We start from the raw sequence: 19196 nt of genomic DNA, 5'->3' as shown, positions 1-19196 counted from the left end.
TCAGATTGTGTTGGTTCACCTTGATAATATCAATATACGGGTTTACGCAGGAAAATAAATCTGAGAAAGGAAAAGATAAATCCCCCTGCTCTGCTTCGAGAACCTGAAAAAGGAAAATAATTAGAACTTTGCCCAATGTTGATTATGACTTGAGTGAGTGAATTGATCTCCGACTGTTTCTGGGAAATGCGTGAAATGTGTAGAGATCACAATGGGAACGATCAACTTCTTGCACAATGCTTCTTTAACCTGTGGAGGATTAAAGGTGTTATTGCTTGTCAGAGTCAGGTCCTTGATAACAAAATGTCAATACTTTAAGATTTAAATTATGTTTTTATTTTTTTTATTTTCATGTACACGTAAGTTGTTACATGGAATAAAATGACGACTGTGAAAAAGTTATGTTCTATTACCTAAACAGTGACTAAAATACTTTAGATTTTTATTTATTTTTTGCAAAAGAGTGAATTCTACCACAAACTGCAAGGATTCATTCATTCATTCAATAATTTAATTAGATTCAAAGAACATGGTTTGTTTATGGCTAGTAGGTTGGGATGAAAGGCAAAGCATTTTTAAAAGACCAATCCACCCACATCTATGTTTGTCTCATATGTTTTAGTATTTCCCTGTCATGGACTGGTTAAATGTTCAAAGAATACCTTGTTGACCGCTGGGATAAACTCCAACCCCGCCACTATAACCTGAACATGACAAAGCAGTGTCTGATAGGAATATGCTTTCACGATTTTAAAAGTAGGCCAAAATGAAAATGATAAGATATGCTGAAGAGGTGAAGCGACCAGCACTCACATTTAAGTGGTTTCAGAACCTTTTCTTAACTTTAAATGAATTGTTTTGGCTGTGGAAGGAAGTTGGAATATGCAAGTACCATAAACTCAAGGAGATTATAAAAAGCCAGATGTAGTTGTAACAAAGCAATTTGATGCTTTTAAGATATTTGTTTGAAGTCAACCTTATAGGAAATACCCTTCTGTTTTGCTAAACCGGCTTCAGAGATAGGAATACGAGTATGGGACCAAAGCAAAAATTGTTGACACACACTTATGCTCTTTTCTTTCTTTCTTTTTGCTTTTCACAGTTGGCACATGTGCTTTTGTTTAACGTGACAGATATTTTCTTTCTCAGTGTGTGCCACACTGTCCATGACTCAGCTGAAGAATCTGATTTCTGGGGCAGGAGGCAACCCTAGCCAGGCAGAACATTTGTAAAATGCTACCCAAGAGACCTGGTTTTGAACTCCATGTACAAATGTTCCACTCTCAAAAAATTCTGTTTTTATGCTATGCTACCACTGATACCACCATGCTGCATTTCAATGTGGTCTGGGTGAGGGTTTTATGCTCTACCCATGTCTGATCGGTTCTCCCTGGTTACTTGCATGTCTTTTTGTTGTTTTAAACATGCATCTCAGGTTAATTGAAAAATCTTTTATTAACAAGTTTTGTTGTTTCGTATCTGGTTTAAGAAAAATCTATTGTGACTGAAAAACTAGTTGAAACTAGTCAGATGTACTGTTTTTATGTGAGACAGCCTAGGTCGTATTAGAACATAAATAGTTATTCTCTTTTTTTAGATTTGTCTCTTTTTCCTTGTTACTGTTGTTTTTTTCCATATTTTTTTCCCTGTGCTTTATTGTATATTGTACTTTTTTGTTCTTGAATAATCAGGCTCCGTTTTAAATGAAATCTGGCTGTTCCATATGCCTCGTTGTTGTGATTGAGATGAAGCACCGTAGCAAAGATAACAAGATGATAAAGTTTCCTTAGATTGGTTTTTACCTTTTGACATTGAATGGCAAACTGAATTAGACTGTATTTTGGATTACAGTGGACTTCATATATTTGGATCTAAATCTGACTGTAACATCTGGTTGTAGTGGCATAAACTGTTTTTTTTAACTGAATATGAATAGGAAAAAAAACTCAGTTTATGAGAATTCATTGAATGAATCAAACAGAATGAAACGCAAGTAAGCAGAATTAGATTGAACTGAATCACATTCAGCTAAATTGAAGCAGAATGTGTTGAACTGAAATGGGTTGACTTAAACTGAAATTAAAATGAACTGAATTCCTAAGCACATTTCTCTAGATCATTTAGTTTGGGGTTTATGAATTAAATACCTATAATTTGTCCTAGGTGCACCACACATCTCACAGACCATTTTCACTACGCATATGGTGACTAAAACATTCTTGTAAATTCTTAAAGGGTCAATTTTGATCATAAATAACATCATAACGACACAAGAAATTCATTATTTCAGCCAAATATAAACTGTAAAATCCATTCTTTGTCGTCTATAGAAGATATACAATGGATTTTGATTGGCTATTATACATCTGAACATATCAGCAAAAACTGAATCTGCAAACTTTGATATCTCATCACCTGTATGAATATATCTTTTTTTAATCCAGCCTCCTGTTGTGTGACTTTATTCTATCCTTCTGTGGACATAAAACTCAATTATATCCCCGTTTTTTAAAAAATTTTTCTATAACTTTGTATGAAAAAAAGTCTTTCACCCAACCGATGTGAAGGAAACTGAGCTATTTTAACACTCCCCAGACACTTTGTGTTGGTGTTTGCTTTATTTTGATGGTTACCTGCAGATTTGACACTATAGCTCCGAGGCATCCTTTGTCTCCTAACAAAAGCCCCTGGCAGTTAAAACAAACATCACTGGACACCCCTGCAACACACACCAACTCACCTGTCATAGCTATAACAACCCCATCAGCATTTTGCTGCAAACATGAGGGGCAGAAATGTTCACAGAGACAGCCATCAACTTGGATCCATGTCCCATATGACCACTGACGTGTGTGAGCGCAGTTTTGTGCGTGTTCGTGTGTGTGTTTGTGTGCGTGTGTGTGTGCGTGTGTGTGTGTGTGTGTGTGTGTGTGTGTGCGGCTCGTGGAGGGGATAGGTGGAGACCATCTTTCATCTCTGGCTGTGATCTGGTATTCTACATTATATGATATGATGATACAGGCCCTATTAGAGGGACAGGACTGTGTGAAAAAAAATGATGACTAGGCAAGTGGAAGACTGGACTGGGAACTGACATATGAGAGGGGGAAGAAATTCAAGGAGGGTGGGGTTGGTGAAAGAGTGGAAGAGACGGAAAAGAATAGGTTTAAGGTTGGGGTGAAGGACGATGGACGAGTCTGGAGGAGAGCGGTAGGAAGGATGGGAAGAGTGATGCTGGTAAAGGAAATAAAGGAAGGATGAGCGATATCTATGCATGTTAAATCAAGAGGAAAAAATGGAATTAACACGAAAAAGTAAAAAAAGAGACAAAGGGGAAGCACATAAAGATGAATAAAATAAATGAGCATGCTAAACTGTGGTCAAGAGATGAGTTCAGTTATAAAATAAACTGTGTTTTTCTTTCACAAAAAAAACTATAAAATATAGAATTTAACTTTACAGATGCCACCACATCAACATGTCTCAGTTGCTCTAGTTGTTTACACTCTCTGAAAAACATTTTCTCATAGTTTGTGATTTTTGTCTGGATAAACTACAACTGTGTCAGGTGTACAATGTTGATCCAGATGTACAAATGCTTTGATCAACCTGCCAGCTTTTATCAGCTTGCATGCTCTTTCCAGAGCCAAAAGGGACCCAATTATGTCAGGCATACTGTTCTTTACGCCAGCAGAACCAAAATGTTGCGCAGAAAGGATGAAAACAACTCACACCCAAAACATTGCTTAATGAAAGAAAATCTTTATTTACCTGTCATAAAGTCTACTTTATTATCCCAGTCATTTCTATATGAATCATGCATTAATGAGAGAAATGTTTTTCATTGCATTTCAAGAGACTTTGTTCTGTGGAAAACAGGCAAATTTCCTGTTAGAGCAAAGGGAATTTTTGTCTTTTTTATTTTCAGTCTGATCAGCAATTAACAGTCATTTGTTATGTTTTTAAACTGCCGTATTATATAAAATAAAATTAAACTGTTTAAAAATGATAGCAGTGTATTTAAAAATGTTGGCAAAACTCATAATCCGGAACAAAGTTTTTATTTCCAGACAGGCGAAATCATTGAGAACACCACACATTATGTCTAAAATTATAAAGCAACACATTTATTACTTCTGTCTCACAAAATATTTGTAAGGCAAATAAAATCCAATGTAGGCAAGGAAACACCAAAAAGTTTTAAATTTTCTCAAATATTTGCTGCATAATATTCAATAGAGAAACTGAAGAATGGTTAGATTTTGATTTTCCATACATTTATGAGCAATTGACTAGTTAGTTGTAAAGTCACTTTCTGAGAACTGCTTTATGTACTTGGCCTTAGACAATTTTTTGCATTTCTTCATTTTGCCTCAGAAACGTCATGTTTGAAGTCACCTCACAAGTTTTTTGTTGAATTAATGTCCCAGGACTGGGCTAGGTATTTTGTAACTATAGTTTTATTTGTCTAGAAACAAAATACAGCTCAGTTTAATGGTGTGTTGGACCATGTTGTGTTGTTAAAACACATTCTAATCTCATTTCAATTTAGACATGACCTAACAGTACATCCTCAAGTACTATAATATATTTACACCGTGTTCCAATTTATTGTGCAAGTGATATTTTTTTATATTTTTGTAAATAATCAATGCAAATGATGGTCAGTATAATTTTCAAGTCATGAGCATTTAGGGTATAAATTAAATTTTATTCAACAAACCTCCCAATGACTGCAGGATTTCTTTCAAAAATAAAAAAACTCAAATGCACTGTTCCAAATTATTATGCAGAACAGGTTTTTAAAACATTTCATTGGATATAAAGAACTGCAAATGGTCATTCTTTGAACATGCAGCATTACGTGGTCACAGGTACTAAAATCAAAAGCTATTTCAATCAAAAACTTCTTAGACCTAGTTACATGTTAACATAGGACCCCTTCTTTGATATCACCTTCACAATTCTTGCATCCATTGAACTTGTGAGTTTGTGGATAGTTTCTGCTTGAATTTCTTTGCAGGCTGTCAGAATAGCTTTCCAGAGCTGCTGTTTTGATGTGGACTGTGTCCCATCCTCATAGAGCTTCTGCTTGAGGAAACTCCAAAGGTTCTCCATAGGGTTGAGGTCAGGGGAAGATGGTGGCCACACCATGAGTTTCTCGTCTTTTATGCCCATAGCAGCCAATGACACGGTGGTATTTCTTGCAGCATGAGATGGTGCAGTGTCATGCATGAAGATGATTTTGCTACTGAAGGTACGGCTCTTCTTTTTGTATCATGGAAGAAAGTGGTACAAAAAGTCTATGTACTTTGCCGAGGTCATTTTCCCACCTTCGGGAACCCTAAAGGGGCCGACCAGCTCTCTCCCCATGATTCCGGCCCAAAACGTGACTCTACCACCTCTTTGCTGACGTCGCAGTCTTGTTGGGACATGGTGGCCATCCACCACCCATCCACTACTCCATCCATCTAGACCATCCAGGGTTGCACAACATTTATCAGTGAACAAGACTGTTTGAAAATTAGTCTTCATGTATGTCTGGGCCCAGTGCCACCGTTTCTGCTTTTGATCACTGGTTAGGGGTGGCCGAATAGAAGGTTTAACAGCAAACCTCTGGAGGATCCTCCACCTTGAGGTTTGTGGGACTCCAGAGGCACCAGCAGCTTCAAATAACTGTTTGCTGATTTGTAATAGCATTTTAGCAGCTGCTGTCTTAATCTGATGAATCTGTCTAACAGAAACCTTCCTCATTACGCCTTTATCTGCACGAACCCGCCTGTGCTCTGAATCAGCCACAAATCTCTTCACAGTACGATGATCACGCTTCAGTTTTTGTGAAATATCTAATGTTTTCATTCCTTTGCCAAGGCACTGTACAATCTGACGCTTTTCGGCAGCAGAGCGATCTGTGCCCTTTCCCATGTTGCTTGAAACCTGTGGCTGGCTTTAATATGGAAAATCTTTCTTAAGTAGTTTTACTTTAATTGAGCTCACCTGGCAAGCTAATTAGCACAGGTGACTGAGATTAGTTACATAGTGACTTGAAAAGCCATGAGACACAATACTATCTATGAGTTTAATGGAACAACAAAAAATTAAATCTTTGACACTTAAATCCAATTTGCATAATAATTAAGAATGTGGTGTAAACTGATGTAAATTCAGTATTTTGGGTTCGTCCGACAAGCCGGCTGTGTGCTCTAGATCCAACAAAAAAGTTCTTTTCATCAGTCCATAAAATTTTGCGCCGTTTTTCTTTTTGCCGGTAAACCAGTTCATCTTTAGCCTATATTGTTTTTTCAACATGTTTTTAAGGGGAATTCTTGTTGAGGCTTATTATAAGCATCTTCTAATTGCCCCAGTGCTTTACACCAAACTGTTCACATTTTTTGACCACTCTATGACTATCATTTTGTGAATGTAACTTTTAATTCAAGATGCAGCTGCAAACATTTAGCATCATATGTATGTCATTAATTTTGGGCCTGGTGTTGTTCTATTACACTTCTCCACCTATTCGCGAATCGTTTGGCTTGTAAAAATTTCATCTCAAGCAAAAACATTGTTTGATTGTTCGGTGATGCTGAACTGGATCAATGTCCTGCTATTTTGACTCAAAACAAGAGTCCAGTGAATCTCAAATCTTCCTCTTGCCGAAAATCAGCCTCCTCTCTTCTTCATTCGAGTAACTCTCCACCTGAAAGAGACAAATTGTTGCAAAAAAATTAGTTCTCCATAAATAGTCCATGTATTGAATTTTACTGGAACAATAACTGTTACAACTCTGTGGACGAAAACAGTGAGATCTATAGTAAATGCTTTGATCAGTTCTCTTTTAGACCTTCACTCAAAGAAAAAAAGGACACGCTCCACTCCCACAGACTTTTTCATCACTGAAGTATAAGGAACATCACTTGCTGGAGAATTTCATCACACCCCAGATCACGAGGCCTGAATGAAAGAAATAACGTTAGCTGTGAGTTTCCAGGGTACTCGAAGGCAACAAAGGCCTCAGCAATATCCACTGACACTAGTCCCCCTCATATCACACTGCACTTTCCGCCCATTGTTCACTCTGCACTTCTCACATGTATTGTCTTACACGATATCCTTAGAACCTGATAAGAAACCCAGCAAAGGTTTTCTTGTAGCTAAGGACACAAGCCTGGGAGTGTCTCAGGGTTACAGCTGCTTATTATTTTCTCATTGAGAAAACTGGAAAGCTTTAGGGTCGACAGAACACTTTACTGGATCCTCTGTAAATGCGAAGTATGACATGGGTTACCTGCACCTCGAGTTGTTCCTGGAATATTTGACCCCTGTCTGCTCCTGGAGGTTTCACAGCATAATGTTCTCTGTACTAGATTTCACCATAACTAAAGTAATTACAAAGACTTGTAAAAGTATTCATACCCCTTGAACTTGTATATGTCTTTTTAACAAAACAGCCAAAGATTGCTGTATTTAACTGGACTATTTTGTTAAATATCAGCACAAAGCTACTTGGTAATAAAAAATAAAAAAAAGTCATGGTTTTTATGTTTTATACAAATAAAGGTATAACCACTGTAGAAGGTACTTGTATTCAGCAGCTTTTCACCTGATGCACCTAAATAAAATATAGTATGGGCAATATGGCAGGAAGGTAATTACCTTCCTCCAACTACTTTGTAAAAGGAGTCTGCCTCTGTGTAATCTAATCCAAGTACAAATTTAACTGTTTTGTGAAGGTCTCTGAGGTTTATTAGAGAATATGTGTGAATAAGCATCATCATGAAGACCAAAGAGCACAACAGAAAAGTCAGGGATAAAGTTGTGGAGACGTTTAAGGAAAAGTCGGGTTACAGTCCAACATTCTCACACATTAAACATTAAACAACAGAAGCTGCAATAGTTCTTCGCTAAATGGAGGAGCTGCAGAGCTCCACAGCTCCAGCGGGAGAATTTGTTGAATTGACAAATATTACTAATGCCCTATACAAATTTGGTGTCTCAAAGAGAAAAGGAGAAAGAAAAAACAAGACGATGTTAAAATAAAGACATGCAAAAGTCCAGTAGAAAGTTTGCCACAATTAATTTAGGGGACATACATGGAAGAAGGTGGTCTGGTCAGATTAAACATTTCTGCCTACATGCAAAAAAGAAAATGAAAACTAACTAACTGAACATGTCATTGTTATATATTAGGTTAGTGGTTGTAACATTGTGATTTGGGTAAGCGTTTAATCAGCAATGACAGGGATGCCACTCATAGTTGATGCAAAAATTGATGGACCTAAATATGCGTCAGTCTAACAATAAAACAGCAAATGTAGAGAAAGTTTACCTTCCAGCAGGACAATGGTCTTAAACGTATAACCAGGTCAACTTGGAATTAGATGGTATGGTTCTGACCTAACATTTATTCAATGTCAAAGTGGCCCAGTCAAAGTAAAAATTTATATCCAATTGACAGTTTGTGGCAAGACTTGAACATCGCTGTTTATAATTGTCATCTATCCAGTCTGGCAGAGCTCAATCTCCAGATACATAAAGATGGAAGAATCCAGCTAGAACAAACTTCCAGCAGTAATTGTGGTTAAAAGTGACTTTAGAAAATATGGAGGGAAGCTGAATAAAAATGCAAGTCACACTACATAGATCTGTATTTGTAAAAAAACAAGAAATCTTAAAAACCAAAAATCATTTCGCTTCCACATCCTAGTAAGGTAAAACGCTGAATTAGTCTATTCCAAAAAATCTCAATAAAACATAATGAACATTGTGTTTCTAATGTAACGGAATGGCTGAGTTTTTGAGGTCTATGGATATTTTTTGTAATGAACTGTATTGGCGTTGCTGTTCAGGCTAATATAATTGAATGAGTTACACAAAACAATAAGGGTATTTGAGCTGCTCAGTTAAATGGTCAAACCTTTCAGCTGTTGACTGCATCACATAGCAATAACAGAGCAGCATACAAAGCCGGGGTCTTCTTGTTTCAACATAACCTATATCTTTTAGCTGATCTGACTTGTCAGACATTTGGAATGCTTTAAAAATTGATGACTCCTTTCAAAGAGTGGATTTTAAACAAGAACTCCACCATGTTTTTTTTGGGAGGGAAATTCAGAAAATACAGATGCACTTTTACAGGCTTGTTTCCATCAACCAATTTCTCTGATGCTTTAGCTGAGAGTACTGAAGTGCTGGCAGGGGGTCCTTGGGCCACAGACAGCCAAATTCAGGACAACTTAGAAAGATAAAGGGAGGTGGATTCAGACATTTCAATAAAAAAAAAGCTGCTCCCAGTCTGCTTTAAAACTTAAGCTGCCCGCCTCCCTTCACAGTTTGTGACCACTGATTGGAAAAACAACTGCATGTGATTTTTTTTTCTTTGCTGACTTTGCAATTTTACATCTTTGAATGGTGAACATGGACAGTAGAAATCTTTTAGCAAACCAGGACAAAAAACAAGTGGTAGTTGAACAAATCGTACAGTAAGTTTTATGGATCAGATTAGAGCAAATATACATGTAAAGGAGCTCGTCCAAGACATCTGACAACTAATAAAGCCATAATCGGAACCAAAAGTATCTATAGCACAAACGTTGTTGTAAAAGTCAACCACACATGGGATATACCTTTGCAAAAACCTCATGGAAGATGGTTTAAGAAGAATTAGAAGACCAAGAAGTAAGTCTGAGCGATCTGTTGATTTCTGATGATGAAGGTGAAAAAATGATCCACATCACAACAATGATTGAGGCATGTCCACATTTTTTGAGGGAGATATTAGGGTAGAGCAAAAATCATTTGGCCATCTTGGCCAAAACATAGCCAATTTTCAAATCAAAAACAATTCTTCTACACAAAGCATTTTGTTTCTTATAACACTGTCTGATTGCTACAATGATCATGATGAAATTAAGTTCAATTTATTCAGACATATTTCTCTAACAGGCTTCTTAGCAGGCATTACCAATAGCCATTCATTTATCTGTAAACATCTTTGTTTTCACAACAATCAGTTTGGTGTATTCTCTATTTGATATTTCACAGTGTCTTACATTTGCTACCAGTATGGTTGTTCACTGGGTAGAGTTTTCACATTTTAAAGTGAAGTTACATAAAATGTCGGAAGCAGTCAAAATATTTTTGCATGGGGAAACTCCACCACATTATGAGATTAGCTGCTCCTAATGCTGATGTTCGTCAGCTGGCCAAAAGGGGTGTGTGGGGGGGCATTAGAGCAGACCTAAATATAAACACCACACCATGATATACTCAAACATGTCTCTCCAGCAAGGCCTTTCCTATTGTTCCTTTCACTTTCCATTTCTGTCCAGGCTTCTGAACCTTGGAAGGACATTTGTTGTTTTATTTTATTTTATTTTTTTCATTTGTCTGTATAGATGGAAGCAGACATGCTGGAAAAAGCACAACAACGGCCTAACCAGTACCAAGAAGGCTCTATGTTTTGTATGCTTGAAGCACTGCATTATCTTCTAAGTGTCTGGCAACCACAGCATGGTAAATTATGGATAACCCGTCTTCCTTCTGAAAAAACCCCTCTTTCACTTTAGGGACCAGTCACGGTTTACCTGTGTAAATGCCCTTTCTGTGTCTCCAGAGAAATGGATGGGACAGTAATATGTGGGTCAGAGGAATTCATTAGAGCTGTATTTTTTTATTGTCTTCTACAATCTGCAGTTCGACAGAAACAATCTGTCTCAAACTGTCCTACTGACACTGAGATATACTACTGATTGAAAAACAATGCAGCTATTGCTGGTTCACAGAAGAAAACTTCTGTCTATAAGACTTGAAGACCAAGAGAGTAGAGCTTTAAGAGAGATAACTCACCTTAGAGATTGCATGCATATTCTTTATGTCTTCAGTGTTGGGGGTTTGGTTACTTAAGGCTCATGATGTTCAAGGAACCTAAAAAAAAACAAAAGTCAAAAGTAGTGTTAACATGTTTCATGACCTAAGACTTGATAAATAACAAGGAATCTTCCTCTCACAGCTAAATAAAAACAGAAAGTTGGATTAAGCTGGAGTATGCTGTGCCACCGCATGGTCTCTCAGGTCTCCCTCCCTCGTTTATTTTGAGGTTACACTGAAAGAGTTTCAACTATTGTGAATTATTTACTGGATTCACCATCCGGCCCTTTAACCCTTCAGAAAATAGTCAGGTGGTCAGGGTTAAAAATATACTCCCACAGGATCCCAGTTTGGTTCTATCCATCCGTGTGTGAATGAGTGTGTCTGTGTAGAAGTGCGTGATTTAAAATGTACAAACAGCATATAGCTCAAGTCTCATGAAACAACTTCATCCCTGTATTTTTTTTTTTTTTTTGCTGTCTTGCTCACTCAGTGTCACAAATAAGAACTTATCAGAGCTTCGTTTTGTGGTTACTTTCAGTGAGTCAAGCCAGCACATCCTAAACGGGATTGTGCTTAGACAACTTCTTCCGCTTTGCAGGGGTGAGAAGAACATGCAAGACTTTGCATGACTGCATGTCTCAGTAAATGCATGTATAACTTGCTGTGCAAACTGTTGGATCATTTCCTCAACCCAAACTTGTGTTCTTGGTGTTGGGACAGAAGGTGGCCAGCTTCAACTAAACGTTGTGTCAAAAATTGTAATCAAATCTGTGGTGTAAGCGAGTGCTTCGTTTTTATGTCACCTCTCCTAGCTACCCAAACCCCATCTGAACTCTGAACCCCATCCGAAAGATTAAAAAAAGATGGTCACATGGTCAATTGTATGTAGCAGAATTTATGGACGGGAAGAAAATGTGCATTTTTGATGGATTAATTGTGATAAAACAATCTCCAGGAATACATCTTCTAAATGTTGTTGCATTATCAGAAGCCAATGCTATGAAACTGGTTTCAAAATAATAAATATATAAAAAGATAATTATAATGAAAGAAAGTCCTGCCATTTACACTCATTTTAAGATTTTTTAGGCGCACACTCCAGTCAGAACCTGTGTTCTCGCAATGTTTTAAATTCATTCAGCATTATGTAATGTCATATGTTAAAAATGTTATGTTGCAAATTTGCTAACAGACTTTAATATCTATCAGTTTGTAGAAAACTAAATATATTTTACTTCATATTTACAAGTTATAAAGCCCTTTAAATTTTAATATGAATTTCTTTTTTGTTTGAAATTCATCAATCTTAGGTGTGCTTGCATGTGTCTCTGTCATGGTTCCACCTTGTTTGTCACCTAACAACCCCTGGAAATTGGCACCATCCTCCTGCACACCATTTTCAACAAGCCCTTTAAGGACCTTTCCATAAGACATTACTTTAACACATATTTGTTGTTAAAAAAATAAAAAAATAACCCAGGTTCGCATTTGACCCAAGATTGGGTTGGTAAAATAACCCAGATTGGGCTGTTCTTTTGTAACCCACCAGTCTTAGGAGTGTGGTGAGCAAATTACTTTTTACCTGAGTAAATACTGAGGTGCTCCACTTTGTGGCTATTAAATATAAAATGTTATAGTTATTAAAGATGATGTCTGACAATTAGGAAAGCTTGCTCTATAAACACAGCGGACAGGTCGGTAATATGGAAAAGTAAAGAACTCATCACTTATATATGTAACCTCAGCCAGACAAAAGCAACATTGATATTATCAAGATATATGCCCTACTCAGTGTCTACACACATGCACACAGGCGGACCTACACCAACTTTCCTTGGCCATGTTGCCGTGGTGTATCACTGCATGCAGTAAGGTTGTCATGGATACACTTAGACACATCCGCCATCCCAGAAGCGGGGGGATGCTGAGTGCTTCAGAGGGGCTGGCGCCAAGGCTTCCCCCCCCCCACCTACTCTCAAACCCTCTGCCCCCTTCTTTTTGCCCCCTTCCCCCAAAATGTATCCTAGTTTCTCCTTTTCCCTGAATACTGGCGCGTCCTTAAAACAGCTCCCATGTTGTCAGCCGTGATGCCGTGGAAAACATGCATCAGAACATGACTCTTCCTTGCTCTGAAAATAGATAGATTATAATCTGACACATGATGAAAGAGTGAAGTGCCATCTACAACCAAAATACAGCAATAGGAGCTGAAGACAAACAAACATAGAGGTAGAGTAGATCAGGTAAAAACGGTGTAGTTGTAGGTAATTATTTTAGCCTCAGGATTGTGTTTAATCCTGAACCGTTTTTTTGTTTTGTTTTGTTTTTTTTTTTTTTCAGTAGAAATGTTTAGTAATTCATCAAAGGATTCACTTCGGTGGTTTCTTATGGACAACTACCCAATTCATGCACATCTATTTAGGTGACGTTTGCAAACGTACAAATGACACAATGAATGTAGAAATGGAGTAAATCCAATAATAATAAAAATAATGATTCTAAACTATGATACATGTTTTATTTTTATTCATGAAGCAAAGAATGTTTTCTTTATCCATGCAAAATGTCGGTTTTATTACTACACATGAATCTATATTTTCAGTAAAAGGCACCAACTTCTTTATGATTGTCTGTGGAAATCAAAGGGTTAATCTTCTATGACGTGCCCCCTCCTGCTCCCCTGTACTCTGTTCCTCCCTTTCATATTCTCCAGCATGGCAGCACTCACTGCCTGCACATATGCTGAGAAAAAATAATCCTCTTTGATTGGAGGGCTAATTTGAAGTGTCAATTATTCTTATGCAAATTAAGGTACAGTTTCTCCTGTCTGAAATGGGTTGAGGGCACAGATGTGAGCATACGGGAGAGTGGATGTGTGCGTGGCCAAATCCCCCCGCCCAAAAAAAAAAAACTACATACAATAAAAAATAAAAAAAAAACAGCCTTCTCTTACAACTCCTTCCTCTAGAGCTGAAATACAAAGAAAGCCTGTATAAAACCTGTATAATGTGAAATGGTTATTTACATGTGAATTGTGCGCAGTGAACAGCAAACAGATCATTTGCTGTATCAAAACACCATGTTACTTATATTCCAAAAGACTGGACAATGCAGACCCCATTGTTGTGTCTTGCAATGTAAATCATAAAGTTGCATTGGGTAAACAGGGAAACAGCAAGAGCTCTATTAATGGCATTTTGCGTGAAGAAATCCATTTGGAAAGATTCACAATTACAGAATTGTAGAGTGTTTTCTGTTCTTTTTATGCTATTCTAGAGGTTCACGTCATGAAAGTAATCACACTATTGCCTGACTGAAGAGCAAGAACATCAAGTGCAAAAATTAATACAAACAAAAAGCATCTGATTAGAAGTGAAACAGTTTATCAAGTGGTTCAAATGACTTGATTAAAGAAAATGCTGAAAAAAGTGTTTGACTATGCTTTTTTTATATGCTTTTTTATCTCAAATGGCTTCTGTTCAGCAGTAGCAATCTTTCACAGGATATAACTATGGTTGTGCAATATCCTTCAGTTTACATTAAAATGACTGCCAGCTGTATTAGCCTGCCTGATGTTCTTTCCACCAGGACAATTTTCATCCAACCTTTAAAAAACAGGAACATATCATTTTCAATATTGTGTCTTAAATAACTTAAAAGTTCATTCCATTCCTATTTTTGATTAAAACGACCAGTTTCATTAACAAGTGCCATTGACACTTATTTATTAGTTATTCATAGCCAAACCAAACCTATTGTTACACAACACTGTGATATGACTTCTTCCTTCTATGGTTGAAGGAGCTATTACTAATAATAACACACCAAAATCAAAGTTCAAAAAGTACAAATTGTCCTTGAAGGTCTTATCAAGAAAATACAGAGAGTAGAGAATAATAGAGAGAAAAAGAAATGGTGAGAGTTTGGAATCATGTTAAACAAAAGAGAAATGGAAGAGGATGAACTCAACTGGAAACATATGTTGTTTTTTTTACTGAATTAGCTCAACACAAAAACAGTGCTAACAATAACACAGAACTTTGAAGATGTTTGGAGCTCACTATCATAAAGCTACTGCTAGCAAGAGCAGATTATGAGCCACTAATACCCTGTTTTCTGTTCACTTTCTGGGCGAATAAACCAAACACTTCCTTTTACAATAAAAACAAACACACCTCGCAAGCACAACTATGGTCTGTAGCTTACAACATGGTTTGCTTCAACTCTTGGTTGCACAAGATGCAAATTATTTATCAGACTCAAGTCACAGACCACAAGTTTAGTTAAACCTCCACTTGGACTCGAATCCAAGTCTAATCTAAAAAAGATTTAATAAAATGGATTAAAAAAAAATAGCACTAGAATAAAATCAAGGATAGACACAAGCAGAGTCTACAAACATGGTCTCCTGCTGAATGACCCTTACAGCTGATGTGGCAGTTCAAGCAAAAAAAAAAAAAGAAAAAAAAAGCCTTTTCTGGCTCAACATGGGATCAAACAACACTCTGTAGAGTCCAGTTGCAACCCAACAATGGCCTACATTCATTCTCAGCTTCAACACTTAAGCTTTTACCTCAAAGAGAGAAGCGAGAGAGGGAGAGGGAGGTTTGGAGGCTGGGCTTGTGCAGGTATGGAAGGGAGCATAGTGATATCTTAGACGATAATGATGTTCAACAGATTAGATGGTATCGGCCTATCCTATGTTTGTTCTCAACTCCCGGCTTCTGGAGCTCTTCTGAGATTCACAGCCAACCCTGCAGGCACTCCTAGTCTCAAGGAAACCTTGAGATGTGTCAGGGAACGTTAAGTATGCAGGGAGACGGCATTCAAACATTGGAGAAAGAGTCAGCAACAGAAACGGGTATATATCAAAGTTTTCTACATGTTCTAAGATTGAGCAAAACCAGTTGTCTGTTGAGCTTAAACTGAAGATTTGCAGGACTTTTAATTCACTGGTGAATGAACTCTGGTCTTTATCTTGGAAACATATCAGATCTTCACAGACACCAACAAGCCAGCTGCAAAAGCTTCCGTTTAAACTGAAGACTGTTTGTATAATCACTGTTTAGCTCCTGAAACTCTGTTTCTGAAGCACTGAACAGTAGCACTGGCAGTTAGTGTTTGTTTTGCACTGGCTCAGTGGTTCTGGAAGAAAATTAGTATGCAGTCAGCGATAGGAGGGCTTGTCAAGATCAGGAAGAACTCTCTACCGACCCACTGGGGAGAGTTTTACATTTATGAACAAGGTTGACAAGAAAGCTGACTAGTGTAAAGACAAGAAGCAAATAAAATGGTGAAGAACACCCTGAATATTCTTTTTCATATGAGTGCACTGAGAACACCTTCACAGACAGGCCTGCTCTCCCTCTGTCTCAACTGTCTGTTCATCTGTCAAGACATTCACTCTCCCTCTCCCCCCCCCGCCCCTTCTCTCGCACCCTCCATCTCCTCTACGCTTCTTGAAAAACTATATGTCATGCACGTCAAAATGCCCAGGCCAGTCCTTTTGAGGGTGTTCTGCTGGACCATGGAGCGAATAAACATCCATGTCAGGCGAAAACGATCTGGGGCCCTGCTCTCACTGAGCCTGGGTTCTCCTGGGAAACACACGGCTCGCACAATGGATAGAGGAGGCCTTTTGTTGAGTCTCTGGGAGCTGCAGGGCTAGCTCTGGATCAAACAAGGTTGGCGTAAGTGTGTGTGTGTGTGTGTGAGGAGTGTGGGTGCATTTTGGCAATTCTGTCCCCCCCGCACACACACACACACATATACAGAAACTACAATGACACGTGCACACCTTTGCCCCCCACAATCCAAAATCAGAGGCTTTCCTCATCTCCCTAAATTCACTGTGACTAAGTAAACTCCTTCATCCTTTCGCAATCGTCACAGAGGGCACAAAGATGAATTTGAAACAGCCAGAAATAAAAAGGCAAAGAGACAAAGAGAAGAAAGGTGACACGAATCACTGTTTGGACTGATTTAAACTGGTTTAAAGTCACTCTAAAGGAGCTTTCTGTTGTACTGTAAACAGATTCTAGCTCAAAGGTTGTGGCTGGAGTCCCTCCCGGGGTTCTCTGCAGGGGGACGTCTCCAGGGATACATCTAATGCTTTGGGGTAGTCTGTGTTTTTGTGTAGCGGAGAAAAGTTTGATGTATTTCATACAATTTTGAGCTGCACACGGTTCAGTGTGAAAGTGTTCAAACCTCCTTTCAAATTTTCTTTACAATCGAACAATAAACTTCACTATTTTATTGTAAAATAAAATAATAAAATAGTGAATTTTATTTTACAATTTTACAATACATACGTGATGGACCAATACAATGTGATGCATAAATATAAAACGAAAGTAGAAAGATTCTCAGTGTAATTGAAGTGGGGACTTTGACGAGACTGTCGTAAAATTCAGATGTTTTGATCTAAACCATTCCACTGCAGTTCCTGTTGTACTGGAAGTCTAAAGTCTCGTGAAGCCCCTGATGGACGTCCCTCTAACATTTCCCTGTTTCTATTCCCATCTACTCTGATCAGCTTTTCTGTCCCTGGGGATAATATCATTCCTAATGCACCAAGCTGCCACTACCATGTTTTAATGGCATGTGGCAAATTTGAAGTCATCTGACTAGTGCATCATCCCTCAGATGTTTGCTGTGACCACTTGTTGAAAACATGTGCCTTTATATCCACAGTGGCTTTCTTCTTGACACCGTTCCACAAATGCCATATTCACAGAGTGGAGGACTAGCAGTTGTTCATCCAACATAATCTCCCACCCGAGTTGTTGATCTCTGCAGCTCCTCCAGAGATACCATGCACAGTTTATCTGATTAATGATGTTTCGCCTGGTCTGTCAGTTCAAATGGACAAGCGCGTTTTGCTGTGTTTCCAGTTGTGCCAGACTCTGATTGTAGATGATTAAACAAACACTTCTCTGAATACAAATGAAAGCCATACTTTTCAGATATATATTTTTTTTATTATTTATATTTCCATTTTTACTACATAATTATGAAGTTTTGTGTGTTGCTCTATCACATACAATACAAATAATATGAGTACAGGTCTGAAGTTTTAAAGGAACAGAATACAAATATACTTTCAAAAGGCATTATTCGCCACTGCAGCAATCCCCCACACACTAAGCTTATCCTAAAATAAAATGGTCTGAAATATCCTTTACATGTAAACCACACTTAAACACGGATTTAAATGGTGATCATACAGGCAGTACAATAGCAGACATTTTCTTTCGGTTCCTTTGCACCAGAATGCATTTTGTAGTTCTTACTGCTACCTTGCTTCTGGCTGTGTACCTCTAGACTGGGATTTCTCTTTGGTGACATGAACTCACTCCAAACTATTCAATCCCAGTGACTGCACGTTCTCTGGAGCTTCCCTTTCCCAGTCACGCTCTTTCCTACAGACCACCTTACTTGAATCTCCCTCTCGGGCTTTGCATTCTCCATTTCTCCCTACCTTCCCAAGCACCCCCACCCCGTCCACTTCCCCTTACCAAGCCTCTGCTTTGCTTTCAAACGCTTTCAACCCCAATTTTGGGCACAATGAAGTTGTTCTGGCTGACAGTTTGGGCAGTAGAATAAGTGTTGTTTGAGCCTGCTGTGTGGCTCTGTAGTGGCCCCATTCTCCCCCTCGCCAGCTCAGTTACTGAGAGCCTTGTTGGTGGGACACTGTGGACATCCATCCCCACACTTCCAATATGATCTCAACAATTTGTCCTTCAACTGCAGGCACGCTCACCTTCGCCTTCTCTCTCTTTGATTCCTAGCACAATTATTTGGATGAATACACACAGAACCGAAATGCAAAGCTGCTTGTTGTGTCTTTTTCATAAGGGATACAAAAAACCTTTGCCATAAATTCTGAGGGTACAAAAAAACTGCATACCCTTTCTCCTTCACATCCTGAATCCAGAATTGTGGTATCCATCTGTTGTGGTGAGGTCATTGCCAAATCAAAGCCAAGTTGGCCTGATTTACTCAGTTACTCCATGTCTTGTAGGACGTGCCAGGACGGATTGTGTATTGGGGTCAGCTGTAAAGACAAAGCCCGCAGCCCTCGCTCCTCTGTCGCTTTCAGTAAGCATCAAGCAGCTTCTCTTTACTCGCATCCCCTCGATCCCCTACATCCCCTCCAAAACCCCTCTTTCTCTCCTCTGGTTCTTTTGCTCTTCTCTGTGAATTAACAAAGAAAAATAGACAATTGTGAACTACATATTCCTTCTATTTGTATCCCCTTTGTAATTTTCTCTCACACACACACAGACTTTGGACATGTGAAAGTGGCTTGGAGAGGCCCTGAT

General features: G+C 38.3%; 1 long non-coding RNA gene across 12 annotated transcripts in view; it reads right to left on the bottom strand.

The window, feature by feature from the left end:
- Window positions 1–3746: 3746 nt before the first annotated feature.
- LOC103470447 (uncharacterized) overlaps window positions 3747–19196 on the bottom strand; it is a 45600-nt gene continuing 30150 nt past the window's right edge. For all 12 annotated transcript variants that reach the window (XR_534485.3, XR_014088900.1, XR_014088898.1 and 9 more), the window contains 2 exons: window positions 10849–10926; window positions 3747–6700 (listed from right to left, as the gene is read on the bottom strand). This is a non-coding gene — a long non-coding RNA (uncharacterized LOC103470447). The remainder of the gene's footprint in view (window positions 6701–10848; window positions 10927–19196) is intronic.

This window comes from Poecilia reticulata, chromosome 9, assembly GCF_904066995.2.
Source record: "Poecilia reticulata chromosome 9, P_reticulata-male-v2, whole genome shotgun sequence".
In the NCBI taxonomy this organism is placed as follows: domain Eukaryota; kingdom Metazoa; phylum Chordata; class Actinopteri; order Cyprinodontiformes; family Poeciliidae; genus Poecilia; species Poecilia reticulata.
The sequence above is the reverse complement of the archived record's forward strand: the minus strand, read 5'-3'. Positions and strand labels throughout refer to the sequence as shown.